Genomic DNA, 23,248 nt, shown 5'->3' on the forward strand with positions numbered 1-23,248 from the left:
TTTATTAGTCTTAGTGTTAGTTTTTGTTGTTTAAAACTGTTGCAGTTTAAAGGGTGGATGATTATGATTTCATTTTCCTAACTTTACTTAGTGTGTAATGTTGCCGTTTGAGCCTAAACAACATCTACAAAGTTACAAAGTTCAAGGCAAATGGGGATGTTTTCTTTTAAAGAAATAGCTTTTTAAGAAGTGCAATAAATGGGTGGTAGGGACTACACACAAGCATGTAATATTATACAATGACTGGTTTAATAGTAAACCACTTTTATGTTCGGATTACACCACTAATGGATAACAGAATAGATATAATATACTTGTTCTCCATGCTACTAAATTATAAAAAGACAGACTACTAAAGCAGCAGACATATTTATTTCTATGAATTAAATATAATCAATCCTTATTAAAGCTGTTGATGAGCAGTAAATGTTATTCTCTTTTTCTTTTGTTGCTTTATGACACAGACCGCATTAGGTTTACTACCCACTGTCACTTTAAGACATCAAATCATGTCCAATGACACGCAGATCCAATTACACTGATGCACATCCGATACATTCAAAACCGTTTAAGACATAACCAACACAGTTTTCTTGAATACTCTCCAAATCGGACATTTCGACATAACGTTGTGTATTTGTCCATTCAGACACAAAAGAGAGGTCAGTTCATTCCTCGCACGCTGTGTGTCTATGTGCATGTGCACGGTTCGGGTAGGGTGTGTGCGCACAGAAACCCGAATACAGCTCTTTTTATTTGCGTCGTCACGCTCTACTAATTCTCACAGACGTTTACACTTTTTAACGTTTTATGAGCGCAAGTCAACCCGTGTGCCGCTGGGTAGATCAGCACATTACAGTTCAAATGTGCGCATCACAAATTCTGACTGGATTACTTCCCAAATCGTCAGTCTCTAACATTTGTCAAGTTTTTATTTGTTGACGTAAGTCAATAGATTTTCGTCATAGTTTTTGTCATTCAAAACTATTTTTATAATTAGTTAATCTCGTTTCCAATTATGGTAGGTTGTAGCCTAGGTCCTCGCACATTGTGCTCGTTAATAATTTTTCCCGTTCGCACGTATTGATTTTCAGGGGCATATGCGAGCAAAATGGTTGCACTGTAGAGCCCTGCTAAGTCTTTCACCTTATCTGTCAATGTACCAAGATGCATTGCTAGAAAGTTATTGTAGGCAGAACAGCAGATATTCCAAATCTTTATTTTATGATTTTTATTGCAGTCTGTATGTGTTGCAGTATCTTTTTGCACAAAGAGTTCTTTGCAAGAGTTCTCTGGAATGAATAAGAAAAATATGAACCTGCAATTCACAAGCAATATAACTTGGACCTGCTATGATCAAGAGTGCAACAGATGTTGACCAGTATGGCAGCAGCTGACCTGTACAGTGCCAGGACTACAGATAGGAACACATGGCGTTTTGGTAAAGGGCCCAATCTTACTGAGACTAGCAATACCTTTAGCAACCACACACTTTCAACAGGAGGCAGCCAACAGGTGTCATTCCACAGAAAGCAAATGAGAATACAGACATTTACAAAACTACATTGCCTTTAGGAACAAAACTGCCCTTTTAAATGATTAAGAACAATGTGTGTGGTAAATCAATCACTCAAGCCCTGGCTTAAAACGGATTCTTTGAAAAGTACACCACCACTATTGGTTTCCTTTTTAATATATTTTAAATTCAACTGTCATTTGAGATGTTCATCCATCCACACAAAAACCCCATTTTTGTCCAGACTGCTGTCCTGTCAGCATCATTTTTCATCGCCCCAAAGCTTATTACCAACCAGGCAACAAGTCATGGTCAGCCCATAGTAAACCAAAAAAACCTTCTCAAGCCCAGCTAACAGCTTTGAAACAATTAACTGGACAGGATGCTCCAAACTTATGTTTCACAAACACTTTTTTGTACCCCATTCCATGTAATTAACTGTAAATAAAAGTGTATTTTCCCCCTCCATCTCCCCCGAGCAGAATATCAATATAGCTTTTCAATTATTGGCCGGGCCCAAGTGAGGTCCAGACACTGATTGAGCAAGTGATGGAAAAAAGGCTGAGAGAAGAGACTGAGACCACAGCTGTTCAATCTGGGGGGCAAAGCAAAAAAAACACAATCATCTCTCGTCCCAACAGCATTGTCAATCACATTTATTACGAATGAATAGCTATCGTCACAGCTTACTCCATAAACCTCTCCATTGAACAAAAACTTCATGCCGAAGACACGTCTATTAGTGCAGTTTTGACTAGCAGAGAATAAATATGCCACTCTACTGTGCTTGTTTTATAAAGAGACACGCCACAAAATGATTTTTATCTTCCATTGAGCGCATCTACACCAATTTGCATTCATTAGCGCACAACCTCCGGAAACTAATCATGGTCTTGTCACCCTATAGCCAGCAAGGTACATGTGCACAAGAACGTTACGCTTGCGAGACCTGCTATATACGTGCCTCTACAAACACACTGTATCTGCAGCAGAACATATATTTGTCCAATACGGAAAACAAGCTGTGCACTGTGCCCAGCACAGAAGCCTGTGCCATTAACCTTGACTCATTTTTTCGTTAGCGTAGCGTACACATTCAAGTCAAACACCCACCCAGACATACACACATAAACAGATGATAGATAAGCTACACAGAGGATTGAACACCATATGGAGCCAAAGTCAAATACACACACGCACACATGATTGCACACACTAGCACAGACAGGAGGAGAGAGTGCGATCTACTCACAGAATGAAGCAGACGACACCGGGAGCTAATATCAAAGGGTTGGCACGGATACAAGCTGGCTGCGTCCCGTCGGGAATGCTGACAGATTCCGGGGGAAAAAAGGAAGGAATATTCGAGGACACGTCTGAAACTGGACGGGAAAGGGGGTGGTGGTGGTGGTGGAGAGGGAAGCAGATCTCACGCTTTTTAAGATCGGAGGTTAGGCTTCAGAAGATTTCCGTCTCTTGTTCGTGTTGCCTGGCTCTCCTTGTGGAATCTTGTGCCAAACACTATCAGGTTCCTGATTTTGACTTTAGATACAACAGCATTTTGTCTGGGGCAAACAGAAGTACAGAAGAAAAATCAGTCGGGAAAGCAAATAAAAAAATTCCAGCGGAGATGAAATAACTCAATTCCCTCCTATGCACTCCCAGAGGCATGGAGAGGGGGATGAAAACGGAGATGGAGTGACAAGATAAATACCCCAAACTGCAAAAACGAGAAGGCAGCAGAACATTCTTTTTCGGCTAGGGAAAAAAAAGCTTCTCCCTCCTTTTCCGCCCACCTTATCTCAGTCACAGCAATGTGTTACGATCTCCCTTACAGATGTAAGGGTCATCTGAAAAAAAAAAAAAAGAACAAAAGAAATCTAATTTTCAAGATGAAAAGACGACGAAAATGGAAAAAGAAGCTTAACTTATCAAAAGGTTGGAGTTAACAGCGATCAGTGGCATCTGGCCCCCTCCCTCCCCTTTTCGCTTTTTTTGGTCTTGTTCTCCTTCTGTCTTTCAGTTTACCTGAATCTGAATAGTGAAATAAAAGCCATTTAATAAAATGTCCTTTGTTTTCCCCAGATTGCTGGTGAACAGCCTTCTCAATCCAATTTCTTATTATTTTTTTTCACAGTTAAACTGTTGAATGTCAGTCTAAAAGTTGAGATCTGACTGAGGTCTAGCACAAAACTATCCCAAAAATCTGTTTTCCCTTCTCAGAACTGGACAAACAGGGGGGAAAAAAGAAAACCGCAGTGATCGGTGGAAGGTCGCCGTCAGAACCGGCCTTCAATCTGATCCTGAGTGGTGAGGTTCTTGAACTTGATCTCCCACTTGAACCTCTACTTCTCCATTTTCAGCTGCCTGCTAGGCAGGAAGTTCAATTATCTCCCATTGAATGGTACGCTTAGGATCCTCTCTGTGCGATATGAAATCAAAGGATCTTGGTGTGATTGGATGACACTTATTCCTTTGGCCCCTCAGGGTTCCGTTCCAACTTAAAGCGCTGGATGGTTTTGTAGTAGTAAACGTCAAGTGATTAAAAAAAAAAAATCCTAATCAAGGATTTGTTCTTTCTTTTCGGTCCTACTTCCTCAGCCGACTTTTTAAAACCAGATATCCTTAAGTCTCTGCGATCCTGTCACTGGCAGGAAAGTAGGTGCATTCTGAGAGTGTCTGGGGATGTTTGGAAGAAGTACTTGCTGTCAGCAGGCAGGAGCGTTAAGACGCGTCAAGGGTGGAGAAATTGTCCTTTACATTGCAGGAAACAGCCTGGAGCCGAAGGAACAGACAATTAGGAACATATAATTAAAATAGGAAAAGACATAATGATGTAATGCCAGGGATGTAGAGTGGGGCGCAATGGTCTTTTTCCATGCAACCGCACACCTCTTACTCTATGGTGGTGTCCTTGCATTGACATTCTTCCTCCCTATACCTTTCCCAAGTCCTTTCTTTCAATTTTCACAAAATTTGTTTTGTGTTCTTCTGTCACTAACATTTCGATATAATCTTACCTCTTATCCTTCTGTAGATAAAAGCTTCAAGCTCAGTTTTTAACTATATAAAAAGTAATCACAGCCAATTGTCCTTCAGGTAAAGTGAGAAGCCAATGAGCAGAGAACAATCGCTGTGATTATATTTTCAGAGTGAAGTGGTGTTACGAGGGACCATATGTAAAATGTTCTGTGATAAATATTAGTGAAACACTGGCTCCTTGTATGCTTGAACGTTACGTAAGCCTGTTAGCCATAGCTGGAATAAAGAGAGAGGGGAAACTGGTCAAGTGGCTGCCATGTTTCTAAATCTGTCAATCTACTGTGCTTTTAAACATGAACACTCACAAGCTGATGCTTTTTACATCGTGGCATGAGAATTGAGTGCTTAACGCTGTAAACACATTAATCCATTAAAATGCATTATGGTTTGGCTCTGTAGTCAAATTTGATTTGTTTGGACTCATTTAAACGAATATAATTTGTATTGGGTTAGGTGTGTACAGGCCACAATTGTTGGGTTGTTCATCCCAAGACGTCATCTAACTGACGCTTTTGACCATACGTCAACATCCGTCGTTTTAGGGTACCCTTTAACGTCAGTTAGATGACGCTATCTAATCCTAACCCTACCCTACCCGCGTCATCTAACTGACGCTAAGGTAAAGCGCCCTAGGATCGTCACCTAAGTGACGTTAAAGGGTACCCTAAAACGTCGGATGTTCACGTGTGGTCAAAAGCGTCAGTTAGATGACGTCTTGGGATGAGAATGTGTTGGTTTGTTTGGCTGATATAAAGTATTGCTTTTACAATTATTTTGAGAAAGATGTATTTTTAATCTTGATGTTGGATCCTGTTTTTCTGGTTTCTGTGTGACAGGAAAGATTTGAAATAAATTTGACTCTCTAGGGAAAACACGGTCTTTTCAAATGCATGCCAGAGCATTTGTCCTTGCAAAACATGCCATGTAACAGGTAAATCGAGGCACTTTTTAGGATTATCTGATCATGCATTGAGCCAAAGCAATCCATTTTTGCCTACTCAAAGGCCTATTACACCATTTTAAAAGCTGTCATGTTAAATCAATAGGTCTGAGCCCTTGCAGACATCAAACTCTGTACCTTCAGCACACATATTAACAAAGACTTCAGCAAAGGGCACAGGGATCACATTCTGTACTTTTCTCTGTGTGATCTAATGCTTCCGAGCGAGTCAGAGCATCGTGCCAAGAAACCAAGCGAAGGTGAGAGGTTGAAAACGAGATTCGTTTTTCTCTTGCACTTCTCGCATGTGGTACAGTGAAACATAATTCGGTCTGCTTTGTCATCCTCTATTCCTGCCCCTCTCTGTCTGAGATAGCGGCTCAGAAAAGGATTCACAGCTCTGAAGAATTCCCTGATAAATGCAACGCTTTGCATCATCTCAGTTACACAGAGGTAAAGACAACAATGGTATTTCACTCTCACACAACTCTATTTCAGGGTAATTTATGAATCGCGTCACGCAGGCGATAAGCCAGGTTCTGATAAATCGTCTTTCCCAACATCGCTGATTTATATTTTTGCTATCGTTTTTGTACTTTCACAATTGTTTAGGAATGGTTGAGCTTATATCTGTTTTGTCAAGAGGGGGTGAGATTAGGGTTGGGTATCGTTTGAATTTGAACGATTCTGATTCCGATTCCGATTCCTTGTTTCGATTCCGGTTCCTAACGATTCTCGATTCCGATTCTTTTAAGAGGCAGGGTCAAAAAAGTTTAGCTAACCTTGCTAACCAACGGCCTTTCTGAAGGAAATACTCCTTCTGTAAAAATACTCCTTTTGTCACAAATTCTGCATTTTGCCGAGATTTCGTTATTTTTTTAGAAAAGTGAAGCCACACTTTGGATCGGCGACGTAAGGTACTCATGTTCGACTCGCGCGGTTATGCCAACACTTCCGGTAGACGCTTCTTCGTTGGTGTTGTTCAGCGGTTTCTTCTTCCGCTCGGCGGACTGTGAATATAGTAATCGAAATTTTAACTTTTGAACGATTCCGGGAAAAACGAAAAGTTAGTCTCGGTTCCAATCGATACTCGATTCTCGATACCCAACCCTAGGTGAGATCCTCATATTATTGTAGACTAGCAACTGAGAGAATCCTGTTGCTCAGTGGATGCTCTTTCAGCACTCAGGAGTTTTAATGGAGGTCTCAGATAACTTGGGGAAATAAAAATGTATACATATATACAGCTATTCAATTAATGTGGATAGCATAACTAGAATTTGATGAGAAATATTTGATTTCATACTGATTCTCTTGTTAAACTTCTGAGAATCTCTGAGTAGTCTCTGTTTGGTCTCAATTTAGTCTCTTGAGATATTGAAGAGATCTCATGATATTTCTTCGTTACAAGTGTGTACACCATAAAATAATAGCTGCTTTACGCAAAATTAGTGGTTTATATTTGTGGTTGTATGTTTCCCCTTCCTTTCAGGTGCTTAAAGTCCCCGTGAACCGGAAGTTGCAAACGATTTTTCTCCAGTGCTGTGACGTATTTCCAAGTGAAACGGAATATTGAACAGAGGGCAGGGTTTTACTCTAGCGCTCCTCCTCTCCATCTCTCGCTCATAGCAAACTAACGGTTTGAGGGGAGTGGTTAAGCGTTTCCCCACCCAAGCTGTGAAACCTACGTCATCAGAAAAAGAAACCGTTCCAGACCGGAAGTAACTTTTCAGATTTTGATTAAAGATTACCAAGGTAAAACATTTTTTTAATATATATTTACTTGCACGGATTAATTGTTCACCACTAGACTAGTAATATGCGCTAACAAAGTAAATAGGTTCAATTTTGATTTCACGGGGACTTTAAGTTAAATAACCTTCACACACACACACATAGAGGCAGTGGTAGCATAGCCAGAAGAAGCACAGCATCGTGGATAAACTGTCACAATCATCATAAATCTGGACGCTCCCTGCCTCACCAATGAAATACAAGCAGAGTTCACCGGCAGACGCATATACTGCCGTGACGATATCCGAGTACTGCGTGTGTGTTTGTGCGAAGCATGTGTGAAGGATGTGTTTGACCTGAGCGCATTGGTTTAGGTTGAGTGCTCCTGTGACACAGACAGTTGTTAATGGCTGTTGAGGGATGGGCAGATGGGGACCGTGACAGATGAGGGAAAGAATGAAAGAGAGGAAGAAAGAGTAGGAGGAGATGATGAAAGGGGATAAAATGGCTAATGGACAACAGAAAAAGGGGGGACTTGGGGGAAAAAAGAGGGATGAGGAAAATTATTGCAGTCAACTTAGAGTGCATCATGCAAAAAAAGAAGGGATGAAGAACAGATGACACACTCACCCATGGCTCTTTTCCTTCAGTTGAGGCGGTGAAAGTCTACTGCACTGGCAGAGAGAGAAAGAGACAAACCTCAAAAGAATGCCAAAAGGACTGAAATGATGAATGTGTGCAAAAAAAAAAAAGAGCGAAAACGAAGAAGATCAAACAAAAATATCAAATGAGCTCAAGTGTCCGAGTAGCTCCCCGCATCAGTCCCGGTCATATGCATAAATGCAAAATGACTTGCTAATGGGAGGGCTTTGAGAATTACACATGCAGCTATAAATCAACATGTCAGCACACATGCACTCACACACACACACATGCAGCGACATGAGCAGGCTCCACAGGCGCTACCTCAGAGAACGCTAGGCTCTCCCCTCCTCCTCGGTTCCCCCGTTCTGCCTCTCTCTTTCTCAGCCTCTTCTGCGGTTTCTGTTTATTCACCTCAGATCATTTCCCAAGAGAATGCAATGCTGGGTTCTCTTCATTTTCTGCGTCCTTGCCATCCTCCCGTTTCACGGCCCCCTGTTCCAGTCCGGCAGAATTGAGCTTGCTGTAATTTCTGGCAGCTGGGCTAATGTGTAAACTGCATTCGTGCCCTCTCGTTCGTTCTCTCTCTCTCTCTCTCTCTCTCTGTCTCTTCGGCACTGCCTCTAATCCAATCAGAAGCACATCTTTCTCTCTCTCCCCATCTCTCTAACTCATATATGTTTAATCTCACTCCCACAAATACTGTAAAATAAACATCAAAATGTACATTTATCACAGTCACACTGATCCCCTGAGCTTTATTCTCCATCAAAACAATCACTTGACAAGGATAATTCCCACTTTTAGTACTACACAATTCTTTCTAAAAACGATAAATTAGGAAACTCGTTAAGTTACTATACTAAAGTTTAGACTGTTTTTTAACATTTCAGGAAGCTAGTACATTTGTTGAACACCATTTAAATATTTACAGCACATATGGCAATCAAAATAAACAGTCCTTCCTAACAAGATTCATGTTTCTCACGTTTTACTCGCATAATAAATGACACCATTACTGTTCAAAAGTCTACAATGATGATCCTTCAATATGCTGATTTGGTGCTTAAGAAACATTAATTATCAAATGTAAAGAGTTTTGCTGCTTAATATTTTTGTGAAAACTGATCAAGATTACTTGAGGAATAAAAAGTTCAAAAGAATAGTAGGCCTATTTATTTAAAAGGATGATTCACCCCAAAATTAAAATACTGTCATTAATTAGGCCTACTCACCCTCAAATCATTCCAAGCCCGTAAGACTTTCATTCATCTTTGGAGCACAAATGAAGATCTTTTTGATCTCCGTTGACAGCTACGCAAACTGACACTTTGACACTTCAAAAAGTTCACAAAGCGATCATAAAGCTAATCCATATGAATTGAAATTTTTAGTCAAAGTTTTACTCGATTGCTTTATATGATGAACAGATTGTGGCACGCAGGGTGGGGCAGAGAGCTGTGGGAACGGAGCAAGGCCGGTGACGCGAGTGCTGATAAGCGGATAGTGTTGCTAAGAACTTGTAATGTATGACTGTCAGACCGGCCCTCGCGGCCTCGAAACACTACCGGTCCACCGGGAAAATTCCCGACACTCCGGATTGCCACTCCAAAACTGACCGACGGCCACAGAATCACTTCTGTAGTGTTTATCTCATGACAGCTGCAGCTTCTTTGCTGCGTGCATGAGGAGAAAAAACACAGACGTCCATAGAAAGACACTGGAAGCGACACTAACATGAAATACGTCTCTTACAAATCTGGAACGCGGTCATTCATAAAAGTATCGATACTAATAATTTAGGAATCATGACATTTTTCATTTCCGAGAATCGCAATGCACAAAAAGGATGAGAGAGGATCAGGCCTGGACTTTACATTGGGTTTTGTTTATGTTTGTGCGGGAGTTGTCCGAGGCCCTGCCACTATAGTGTTTGTTGTTTGTTTATTTTATGATTAAAGTTTAGAGAACAAAATTAATTGGTTCTGGCTGAAGCACAATAATGAACCTCATTGGTTCCTGCACTTCAAGCGAACTTGAGCTTCAATTTACCACAATTGATGTGTGAGTAGTTGATTAATGTTTATATGTGAATAAAAACCTTAATTCAATCTGTTCATCATATAAAACCATCATATCTCTTTGGTCTTTTGGACTAAAACACTCAATTCATATGGATTAGTTTCATCTCTTTATGAACTTTTTAGCTTGACATTGCAAAATAAACTTTCAGGATGATACAAGATATTATATTATCAGGTACATATTCTCAATCACTCTGTTGAGGTTTATTTTGTGATACAAAGCACTATCCCTTAATTACATTGTGTATTTTTAGCCTTAAGCCAAGGACCTTTTCAATATTACTTCACACACCACAACGAACTAGACATGATGTCATGCTTTAGGGACTCTGTTTTTAATAAACAATAACCACAAATATTAATAACACTGTACTACACTCTAAAAAATGCTGGGTTGTTTTAACCCAATTTTGGGTCAAATATGGACAAACTCAAACATTGGGTTAAAAATGTAATTTAAAAACATAACCCAATGGCTGGGTTTGTCCATATTTGACCCAAAATTGGGTTAAAACAACCCAGCATTTTTTTAGAGTGTAGTACAGTGTACAAAACTGCATGAGGTATGAATAGAAGTCAATGGAGCTCAAAGTCTAGTGTAACCGCGGCTTTACCCTAAAAAAATCACATCAGTCACACTCAGTGACTGGAGGACTTCAAGAATGGATGTATACACATGCACATACATGAATACTATAGCAATAAGCCACGAGACAATGTATGTTACGGCTGAGGAGTAAGTCACGACATGCATGTTTTAGCGGTTTTAAGCAACATTCATATAGACGTCAATTACCATTCAGTTTGCATGTAAATAGGCTATTAAACGGCTATTTAAGTTTTATATATTTATATATATATAAAATTTTATATTATACATTATATAAATGTAATATAATAAAAACATTTAAAAAAATATATAAATTTACAAAATGTTATTTTTTATTATTTAATCAGTTCATTAATTAATTTTATATTTAGTGTGCACACACAGGGAGAGAAAATAAAAAGTAGGATTAAGAAAATGATAATACATTTCAACGTTAGCTGTACTGCCCCATTATTATTATTTTGGGCTCAAACACATTGAAACACATAACTTATCTCATGTTTGAACATAAGGTAGAGGCTTTAAACTCATCACTGCAGGAGTCTCTTATGTACGGTCTCATTCAATCACATGCATTTACACACAGATTTTTCTCTCTCGCTCTTCCTTCAGCTCAGAGGGATGCCCTGTAGGGAATTGGTTATTGTGAGTCCCTTGTCTGTCTCATTTCCCTTCTCTTTCTGTAACATACACACCCACACAAGTTCCTCTGGCACACACAATCAAACATACTCTCGGTGACATTCAGAAAAGACAACGAACGCACCACAAACAGATGCAAAACAGTGTTCTGATTGGATGACGTAGCTGATTTATTATCATTAGCATGAGCCATCCATTCTGTTCTAGTAGAGTCAGCTCTCGCCGTGGGAATGCTGGGACATAGGTCCGCACGGGTGACAGCAGGAAATGAGATCTCGCAGCAGGAACTTATTGATGTATGTAATGCATGGTTGTGTTTTCAACTGAGATTAAAGCTGCAGAAAGGAACATGGAGCACAGAAAAACCAAAATGCCAAAAGGGCCGTTGAGATGAAAGGCTAACTCCCTTCACAAACTATTATTGACCCCTGAATATTACATTAGAAAGGTTAGATTCCTTCTGCTGATTTGTACTACAGTAGTACCTGAATGAAGTCAGCAAGCATTTTCTATGGAATAATCTCTCATAGAAATCAGCAATAGATTTACCATTAATCGGGGAGAATGACAGGCATAGAACATAGAAGGAAATACCCTAACAGTCAGGAGTTAACAACATGGCAGACAAGATAACTGTGAGATGTACTTTATATTAATTAATTATAAATATGTTTTAATTATACTGAAGAAATTTGCATCTACATGACAAGCAAACTCAGTAATCAAAAGCTTCACACAGGCGATTTTGTTCAGTGATAAGCTGCATGGGAAACTAAATCCATTAAGGTTCAGTGAAAAACACTGATGCATTTTGCTATCGAGATAAAATCAGTAGGTCAACTAGTCAGTATACGCTTTTAAACCATTTGACACTTGTAGTATGGTTTGCTTGGTTCATTTGGACTGGACCAAAAAATTTTTTTTTCCAGGTCTGCTTTTTTTTTTTATCACCAAACCTAAAGATGCGGAACCTAAAGGTATAGGAATACAATCAGCTTTTACTATGTACATCTCGTGACTGGACTTACCAAACATCCAAAAAAAATGCTGTGTTCTGGGCTAAATGTGCTGGTTGTATGTGCGTATAGCCTACATATGATGTAGTTCCTCTACAGAAGTCAATGAGAAACTGGTAACATCCCCAGAAAACGACAAAAGTTTTCTTGACCCTTCCTTACATTTTTGCTAGCTCAGTCTGTTATTAGATGCACATTACACAGTTTATACGGTTTAATTGAATTTATGACCCCAAATAAATGCAAAATCATTCACATGACTACAAGAACAAGACCATAATTCAAAACTTAGTAAGGAATTTAAAATTCATAGACACGCACAACTGCCTGCTGCATGAACACCTCAGTGCAGATCAGGGAAATGCAGGAATCAGATTGAAGTATAAAGTCATTTATAGGGTCATGTGGTGACAGTAGACTTTGCATAAATATCATACAGGTGCATATAGGGGCCTTATAGTTATACGAAGATGAAACAAGGAGACCAATCCAACTCCGAAAAGCCCCTTTAAACAGCATGCCAGTACTGCCGTATACACAGAGATATGAATGTGAGCCGCTGATAGACTGCTTGATTGGTGCTGTCATTCATTCATTTTAACATCACAACAAAAGCAATAAAGTACATAAATGTGGACAGTTAGGTCACCCATCATCAGCTGTGTTTGTTAGCACATAAAAGCAAGATCGGCTGCAAGTTACCATCGAGGAAGTAATAGTAAATAAAATTTAATTTAGCAAACACTTACACAAGAGCCTTGATTTAGGTTTGTGTTTATAAAAACACAAGCTTAGTGGTACTTACATGTCCAAAATGATCTGGTAACATCTACTGATGATTTGTTTAAGACGTGAAAATAATTACAAAACACGCAAAAAAAAAAAAACACAACTTTAAGACGGAAAACATCTACTGATAGTTTATGTCCATCTATATCAGTCTTTTAAGAATTGCAGTTTAACTTGTCTGATTTTGCATCTCTGATACACACCTCATCCCTGTTTTTATATAATAAATCTGTATTGTTAAGATTTTTTTAAGTAATTAATTATACTGCAGCAAAGATACAGAAAATTGATCAAGTGACGGTAAAAAAATAGTAATAATGGGCCTGTTTACATGGTCACTTAATGCGTTCTTACTGCACAACATATTTAAACATGTTTGATGTTTGTCTTTGTGGCATGTAAAAAAATAATTTTGTTAAATCACTTTTGCTTCAGGGATATGGAAATGCAGAAATTTGTTTCAATAAATATCCAGATTCGGAGTGTCACAATATTGATGATAACCCCAAGAAAAGATATACTGAACGGTTATGATAATATCCTAAATAATCCAGCACCAGTAGCTATTGACACTCAAACATGTGGCGATTTTGTACCTTAATGCTGGCTGCCACCCATCATTAAATATAACAATAAGACAACAATAGAGTTAGTAGCTACTGTACTATTGCCACACAAAATCATGTCAAGGAGATGACAGACGAAAGTCAAACGCTTTACCAGCATCCAAAAAAGTTAGCTTCCATAAAAATAAGGTGTGCAAGACACCACTGTCTCAGTCCACCTCCCTACTCTTGTATTTTCAGTGTGATTTATTGGCTAAAAAAGACAAAACAAAGTTAGTTAAGCAAGTTAAAAAATAAAACGTTGGCTGTGATAATAATGTAGTGATCTGATAACGCAACAGCCCTACTCCGATTATTACGCCTTTAATTGGAAGGTTTGGAATGTGATTTGTTCACATAATTATTTTGAATGCAAATCATTCATATATTTCCCAAGGGTTCAGCAATACTCCTAACGTGGGGCAAGTTGACTCACTGGACCACTTTCAACAACTTCCTAAACAGATAATAGGAGTTAGTTTTAGTTAATGTCCCGTTTCTTCATGACTAGAGAAGAACTTGAAAAGTGGCACAGCTTACCACACTCTCCTCCATGCCAAAAAAGAAAAGTAATTCAGGTTAAATGAAACGTTATCAAGCTCTCTATCTGCCTTCTATACATGTCAGCTGGACTGAAAGAGAAGACGACAGAGAGAGAGAGACTCGTTCTGTTCTCCTAGAGTTGACTGTGTGGTCCCTCTGTTCATGGAAAGAGAGACAGATTGCCATTCCATCCCACAACACGACCTCATCCATGGAATAGTGATTAGCCAATCAGCATTCCGGTCACATGAGCTCCACTATCAATGAGTGAGTGAGACAGAGCGAGAGATAGTGAGCCATGCAGAGAGAGAGAGACAAGGTGGAGAAGGGTGGGCTGCAGGTTCGATGGAAAGAGGGAGGGAATGTTGATGCAAAATACTGACAAATGCGGAGATGAAGCATTAAGCATGACTGATGAAGACGTATGGCGAGCGCACATGCGCGCACACACTCCATCACAGATAATGCCACACGCTGCTGGGTGCCTGTGAGGCTTCACACATGTAAATTCATGCACATTCACCGTGTTGACTCATACGGACTCACAGACGGCAGGAGGGCGAGCAGAGAAGGGCACGGACCGACAGGTTCACACGCATGTGCAGATGTGAACACAGGATGAATGTGTAGTTAAGTCCCTCTCTCATACACTCCCCTGGCAGAGAAACTGCAGGTAGAGTCACCTTAGCAAGCCCACGGTGATAGAGATATTAGGATATGGAGGAGTGTGTGTGTGTGTGTGTGTGTGTGTGTGTGTGTGTGTAACACAGGAGAAAGGTAAAGAAAAGAAAACGATATAAAGAGATTACTGAGGTCTTGTTCTCAAGAGGAAAACTCTGAGAAGCAGCAAATGACTCTCCATTTGCTCTCCATTGCTCTCTGGTGCGGGCTGAATCTATTGAAGGTATTAAAGAGATTCGTTTTTATTTCCTATGAGGAGGTTACAGACATAGAGAGGGATAAAATGAGACAACAGAGAACATGGCGAAAGAAAGATTGGAGATGAAAAAATGACAGAGAAAGAAGGATGAGATGAAAAGGATGAAGAGTAAAAGAGTCATGAGGTAAAAAATGAGAATGAAAAGGGACATGGGATAAATAGAGATGACAAATTGGGACTGGTTGATTGTCCTTCTTATAGACCCTTGACGTTTTTTTGTGGGTGGAGGCAGAAAGATCCCTCTGGCCGCTTCACTAACGCTAGTTAGCAAGGATTGTTAGCTTGTTTTTTAACAATGACTGGAGAAAATCCGATATTATCTTAATGTGTAAGGTCACTCAGTGTCCAGGACCGCGATTGTTATTTCCAAAAGTTATTTTTAACGGACGGAACCAGATTGGCCGACCCGTAGCCGCCTATACGCTCACTCAATGCATGGACGATCTGACAGGATTAACGTACGTTACCTCGGTTGATTGGCCTGACTTCTACACCTACCTTATAGAGAAACCGATCGTAAATAGAAACTGAGGGCATATAAATCTTTAGATGCCTATATGGTCCTGTACAAGACTTGTGTGTATGATCCGCAGTTCTGCCGAGCCAGCGCAGAGACCACGACAATGTAAAGAATGACATTACAGTGCGATTTTAATGATGTGAATAAAAGTTCCAGATACAGCATATTCATTTTTCATCAATTCTTGCACCAAACAACACAACAAGATGACATTTAATAATAGTAACAATTATTTAAGCTCCTTATTATGTAGCCGAATCTGTGCTGTTTTGTATTGGCCGCCTCCAGTTTTCATTTTGTTTTGCCTCCAGCTAGCGCCGTGACGCAACTGTGACGTCGGCCCAAAAGGGGTCTATCCTTCAAACAAGATGATGGCAGTTTGTTTATTTATTATATGTGTAATATAGTATGTTTATTATAGTATAGCTAATGCACTTTAATTCCCCAACTGGGATCAATAAAGAACTACTACTACTACTATAGAAGAGAAAGATGGGAATTTGAAGACATGAAAAAGAGATGCAATGAGAGAATGATGAGATGATGAGATCACAGAGAGAAGAAAATGGAATGAAAAGGATGAGATGAAAGATAACAAAAATAAAAGCAAAGGGGGAACAAGAATGTATAAGGTGACGCATACAAAAGAGAAAAGATTGAGCAGACAAATGCAACAAAAAAAAAGAGATGGCATGAAAAAAGAGGCTAGAGATGACGAAAGAGGGATGAGATGAAGAAAAGAAATGGGATTGAACAAGAAAGAATGAGGCGACAGAGATGGCATGTAAAAGAAGAGCTGAAAGAAAAATAGGGATAAATTGAAGAAGAGACGAATTGAAGGGATTAGATGAAAACGAAGAATGGACAGCAGAAGAAAGGGAGGGATGAGAGAAGGGAATGATGTTTCGCAGAGGGCGTGTGCAGCGGGGATCCATCATTTGCTGTAAATGTGGAACATGCAGTGATCAATGTGATGATACGAATCAGAGGGAGGAAAAATGATCAGAGAGAGCGCCAACTCACAGCAGCTCTTCCAAACACACAACACCAGAGGCTCACTGCGATTAATGAAGCGTGCAAACCGACAAGTACAAAAGTTCAAGACTCAATGTAACGCTGAAATCTACATGGGCTCGTGTGCAAAATTTTCTCAATGACGTTTGAAAGGGTGAATCGAAACAAGAGCAGCCCAATGTGAGCTTCGCCAAAACATGTGGTCATCTTCAAGGTGAGCATAATCACCATCTGGACAACCATCTGCAATTATGCAATGTCTTTCACTTCAAAAGCATGCAGTGATTTGTGGGACAGTGTGGGGGAAGGTGAGTCTCCAGCTCATAATTTAATACGGCACCGCTTTCGACATATGGAATATGTGCAACAAGCTTAGTGGACATTACATCCTTCAATATGGTCTACCACATGTTCCCATTATCCATCCATGAGACTCGATTTACCCAGCAAATTCAAGCTCATTCTTTTTTTTCATTCTTAATTACACCTATAATGAAAGCACATAAAAATGATTCAAAAATATATAATTCAGACTGATCTCACGAAATTGCGCGTGTAATGTATGACACACCAATTCGTAGTTCCATTTTTTGCCGTGCCATCAAAGCTGTCCCTAAACCTACCCGTCACTGGGGTTAATAGCATTTATGAGTGTTCCCCTACCATCCTAGGAAAAAAAATATCGCTCTCCAGATGTAGATCTACATTTTACATACATACACGCGTAATCACTCGGACATTAAATGGCGTAGACATACACACGGATACAGTACACGTGGATAGCTCAAAATGCGTATAGATAATACGCCACTTGACTTGAAAGTGGCCTGTATGTTTACGCAAAAGTCATGATGTCATGTTGTATAATTAGATCCACCAATCCACCAATTTGTACCATGCTACCATGGTTTTTTGGACATGTATCATGGTATTACCCTCTATTCCATGGTACTTTCACAGTACTATTTTGGTAATGAGTGGAATCATTTATAGTAATAGTTCTAAATTAGTAATTATTCTTCTTATTAATTATGTATCATAACAAATAATAAAAATGAAAAACCAAGAAAGATTCGGCACTCAAAGGTCACTACAGGCAATTTCCACTGTTGAATTGCGGCAAATGTAAAAACATGGGTTGCACAAAGCACACAATGTTTCACCATTCTAAACACTAACTGAAATCTTCCTCGTCTTCAAATAAACAATCACAAAATCTCCAGTCAATTTAAAATCCATCCGTTCAACAGTATGCCTGTCTCACACGGTGTGAAATTGAGGTTTCAACACAAATGATAAGGGTGCACATCAACATAACATAGATAGTATTTCTTCTCTCAGCATAATGTGAATAATACATCAGATAGAAGCAATCAAACGCTCGATGCAGGGCTTAGCAGCAAGAAGGGCAAATTTTAAGATGGAAGCCATTAAGCAGAAGTGCATTTTCCAGAGCTTTTAGGACTCTTTATGAGTTTGTCTGTTAGCCTTGTGCCCCAGGCAGAGACTTGATTAGCTTTGCCATTGGTTTGTTTCTCACTTCTCTTTCTTGCTTATTTATATTTGACTACGGTGATCACATTTTTAATGCCGCAACACTTCACTGTCACTGATGGAACAGCCCACCATTGTTAACCTTCAATGGCTTATTTTGTGCATTGATGGTTTTTGCCTTTAGATGAAGTAGCGGAAAAGTTGATCGCTGCATTCTCTCACCACAAACAACACTGCAAAAATGAAGTAGCCATTTCTGAGGCAAAAAAAAATAAATTATTTGGAAATAATTGCACTCCTGTCATTCAAGACTCCCACGCGCTGTCTACATAGAAGGTCACTACATCTAACCTGACACTTAAACTGTAGTCCATGTACCACATGACACCTCTGCCCTCTGGGGCTGTGTGAGGTTAAGTGATCCGTCTCTCCTGTTAACCTTCAACTTCTCCACACCACTGTCAGAAATTAACCTTTTTATTTAAGAAGTACATGCAAAAATAATAATAATAAAAAAAAAACCTGTCATTTACTCAGCCTCATGTCTTTCCAAACCGACCAGACTTTTTTTTTTTGGATCTGTGGAATAAAAAAGGAAGATTTTTGTATAATGCGTTTCGAGTTACAATTAATTATAAATGTATAAATTAAAAGTGCCATTTAAACATCATAAAAATATAATATAACAATAAGTTGTGAGCTATAGTCCCAAGTATTCGGAAGACAAATGATTTGTGTGTGAGCTCTGTGTGGGGGAAAAACCCCAAACATTTTTACTTGCTAATAATGTTCCTCATTATTGAGCGGTCAACCACTGCAAGCACACCAAGTCATTCAAGATTCATGAGCCATGAGTTTTATCCCAAGAGTCATTCAATTCATGAACAAATCATTTAGACTAACCTTGTGAACTAGAGCAAAAGATTAATTGAAATGATATGACTAAAAATAATTATTTGATCATGAATTCTTCTCTACTTTTCTCAGGAACGTGCCAAAGAGATCTAGTGAAACTTTAAGGCTTTCAGTAATCAGTGACTTAAGGCCCTTGCCCATACGAGTCCGAAATTTTCGTATGCGTTTTTTTCCGTATTCGTGATTCAGTTGCTCTGAATTGTCAAAAAACGTAAACTTTAAACTCCAGTCTGTTACTTACACAAAATGGCTTTCAAATGCATAGAGACAATTTTACTGACGATTATACTGTTATTCAGCTTTCATTTTCATGATGAAATGGAAGTACACATTTTCCTCTGTGTTGTGACGTACATCTGAGCGAAACAGATGATGGGATGGGGTGGCCACCATGATTTTGCCAAGTAAGACATGGTCCTGGACCAGCATATTTTGTTGATCCCGGATCAACATTCCTGTCCCAAAATGTAGTCCTTACTCAATCCCTACCCATAACTTTTCCCTAAAATCATAGGGTAATGATAGGTGAATAACTCTGATGTTTAAGTTCTTCATGCCTAAACTTGACATAAAACTGTAAACTTGTCTCTCAAGTCTGATTGGTTGATTGGAAAGTTGATCCAGGAACATGTGGTACTTGGTGAACTCACGTTCACCGGGGTGTTGTGGTGTAGGCTAGGACTTGTTTCTATGCCTCAGTTGTTGAATGAAGGTAGATCAATGTGACTGGTCAAAGTGGACTAAATGAAGTCCTGGTTAACCCCAGTGTTGGGAAAGTTACTTTTGAAAGCAACGCGTTACAATATTGCGTTACTCCCACTGATCTACATAGAGAACTCAATTGCCCATGACGTCATAAAAAGTGAAGCCACCGTGCCACCATATTGGTATTCCTTAGTAGGCTCACTCGTTCTATTAAATTATTAGGAAATTAAATGATTTTACTAAGAAAACAAGTCAGTTTTTATATTCTAAGTCTCCCTGTACATTCTTACAACACAAACGTCCTAAACATGTAAATGGTTATTTGTTTAAAGTCTGAAATTTCCCCTGCGTATTACAAAATTACAGTCATATTCATTACAGTAGTAACAACATTAGCTCGGCGGATGGACGATACACTTCAGCATATAGTATATTACAACTGTAATTGGAATAAAGATTTATGCTTATGTATTTATGTTGTGTTGTACTACTTTTTTATTCATACAGTAGGCTAGCTGCAAATGTTTCAACAATGATTTTGTTAACAGCATGAATTTCGAAGCAGTTAATGATTTAAATGATTGTTAAATTAATAATTTATTCAACAACAAATAGCCTACAAAACACTTAACTCGTATGGAAACTGTAATTCTAGTAAAACGCCATCGAATTTGCACTGTCTTTAAGAGTGTAAAAGAGATGTTGCTCATATCAGGAAATAAAATACACATCATGACATATTCAGACAAATAATGTTGACTGCTTGATTTCCAAGATGGTAAACTTTGAAACTTGTATACAATATATTAACAGGCTTATATTAATATTTATTGTAAAGGCTATTCAAATCATTTTCTGCAACTAAACACAGATATATGTTCCCATTTAATATTTCCTCCATAATTACGTACATAAAGAAATATATTTTTGTGTTAGGTTTATTGTGTTTATATTAGGGCTGTGCAAAAATTAATTGTGATTAATCGCATCCAAAATAAAAGTCTGTGTTTACATAAAATATTTGTGTGTGCTGTATATAATTATTTTGTATATATAAATACACACACATGCATGTATATATTTAAGAAAATGTGTTATTCATATATAAAATATTTATATTTATATAATATAGATTATGTATTTATAAATATATACAGAATTTAAGCGCAAATAATTCTTAAATATATACATGCATGCATAGGTATTTATATATACAAAATAATTATACACAGCACACACAAATATATTATGTAAACACAGACTTTTATTTTGGATGCGATTAATCGCAATTAATTTTTGCACAGCCCTAGTTTATATAGATCAGTATATAGGCTGGGCTTGCTTGTTTATTTTTTTAACACAACGACAACAACAAAAAAATCTATTTTTGGAAAATTGTAAAGGCCCTTTCTCACCAAAAGTGAAATAAGCCCCAGGCTAAGGCACAGCTCAAATAAACCTTTCAGCTGTGCAGCCATTCTGAATTGTAGAAGAACAGAAGTTCAACCATAAAAACAAAACAAACAAAAAATGAACCAAACGTGATGCTTATGTTCCCTATGTTAGATCAATTCTGAACCTACTCCACCCTAGCAAAGGTTATCACAATGCCCCAGGCACCTCAGACATTTGCAAACAGACACACGAGGCTCAAGAAGTGATGAATTATCATGAAATGGGCATTAAAACGCACCCTCCCATCGAGTAAGCGATTTGCTAGAATCAGCTTTCCGTGAGAACATGCGCTGTTGAGGAGTTAGCACCTAATATAATGTTGCTCTTGATAAATGCTGATAGTAGCAAAGGGTGACTGCCTACTCCTTTTCCCTGAGGACAGATCTCAGATCAGTTTCAAGAGTATCATTTTGCAAGTGTAATTTGGCTGAATGTTCTTAACGTTAGGATAATACTATTTGCCTGCAAAGTGGAGGCAGCAATAAATGTCGAAGGACCCTTTGGACATCCTGATAGTGTCATTGCGTGCATGGAAACTGACGGGCTGCTTTTTTTCTAGCCCTTTCACCCTCCCACCTTTTCTTCCCCTGCATTGCAGACCCAGGCCTAAGTGGTGGAGGCAGGCCTGAGCCAGTATCACGACACTGAGAGGTCAGTGTGCTGGGCATTAGGAAGAGGACAATGCTGGAAGACTTGACACCATTAGAGTTTGGCTGGCATTCCCGGGCAGCTGCCAACTGTTCACATCCATTGTCTTGGCCATCCCATAATACTAATCCCACCACACATATCTATAGTGGTTCCACTAAGCATTGGTTCAGAGATGGGGGCATATCAGCACTTTGCAAAGAGGGAGGGGAATATTATAGAACTTCTAAGCCTGGAACTTGAATATGAATTATGTGATGTAACGTTTACCCAATAGTCCTACTTATATGCTAAGGACCGTTAAAGCAGGATGCTACTTACATGTTTGTTCTGTTATTTTTCTGAAGATTATATTGAATTATTTTATTCAATAAGTAAAGATGAATTTAAAGTGTTGATTTCACAAAATAATATGAATCTTGGAATGTCATTCTGCTGTAGTAATACAGTAGTGTTTGAAATTTTGGGGACTTTAAGAAATTCAGTCAGGACCTGCGCGGGTCAATGTATAAACAACCCGCACCCGACCGACGTTTTCAACTAACCCGCCCGCAACTCGGACCGCAAAAAAAGTACGAAAACATTGTACCCGACCCGCTTCCTGATCTGCATTTTTTAAAAGTATTAAATGCTCATCGTAGCGTCATTGGGCCATAGACGTCTAACACAAATGTGTTAATAGCATTGCAAGAAGTACACATAACAAAGCCAGCACTTTGGTCATCATCTTTCATTATTTCGGCAAATGTCTCCCACACTTTGCTCTTTCGATTTGTGTAGCTATTTGCGGAGCTTCCACTCCCCAGTCTTCACCTTTTCACTTGCCGCCTCCATCTCTCCCTGCAGACTGATGGCCGGTTCATGAACGAATCGTTCTTTTGAACCGGTTCTTTTTAGCGAACCGGTCGAACCGGACTGAATCATTCGAAACAGTTCGCGTCTTGCGTCAGTGCTTAGTCCAAAACCGAGACTGAGCTTGTGTGTCATCTTTGTGCCAGTAATTCAGCCAATAAAGTGTAGGCCTTTGTATTTTATAGAAAATTGTGTCTAGTACTATATACATAGGTTTAATTAGCCTTTCGCCGAGCCCCGCCCCCCTTAGTTACTGCTGCTACCTCCGTCAAACAAATGGTCAAACACGGGCAGCGCGACAGATTGCCATGACGGCAAAGGGTATTCCCGTGCATGTCAGTGACCTTTTTTGGAGCAATACCTCCGCGATATCAAGCAAGATCGAAGCAAAAGGGGTTACGGTATGCGGTGGAGGGATTTATTCCAAATATAAAATTAAGAAATGAATGAGACACGACTACTATTGATGCTAACCCAGATAGCAAACTGACATTGAATCAACGTGGAAATATGACATCGAAACAACGTTGATCTGACATTGT

General features: G+C 39.0%; 1 protein-coding gene across 4 annotated transcripts in view; it reads right to left on the reverse strand.

Annotated features, from left to right (window-relative positions):
- The window catches only part of LOC120485639 (glutamate receptor ionotropic, kainate 5), a 119,139-nt gene that overhangs the window by 92,769 nt on the left and 3,122 nt on the right, over nt 1-23,248 (reverse strand). Inside the window, exons 1-4 of one of the 4 annotated variants that reach the window (XM_039681463.2) lie at nt 8,199-8,471; nt 7,863-7,906; nt 3,231-4,291; nt 2,769-3,081 (exon numbers count right to left, since the gene is read on the reverse strand). The gene's annotated coding sequence lies outside the window, so the exon portion shown is untranslated. Of the gene's footprint in view, nt 1-2,768; nt 4,292-7,862; nt 7,907-8,198; nt 8,472-23,248 lie in introns of those variants that run through there. The other 3 variants (XM_039681461.2, XM_089122522.1, XM_089122521.1) reach the window with 3 other exon arrangements.

This window comes from Pimephales promelas, chromosome 18 (genome assembly GCF_988280905.1).
Source record: "Pimephales promelas chromosome 18, fPimPro1.hap1.1, whole genome shotgun sequence".
In the NCBI taxonomy this organism is placed as follows: domain Eukaryota; kingdom Metazoa; phylum Chordata; class Actinopteri; order Cypriniformes; family Leuciscidae; genus Pimephales; species Pimephales promelas.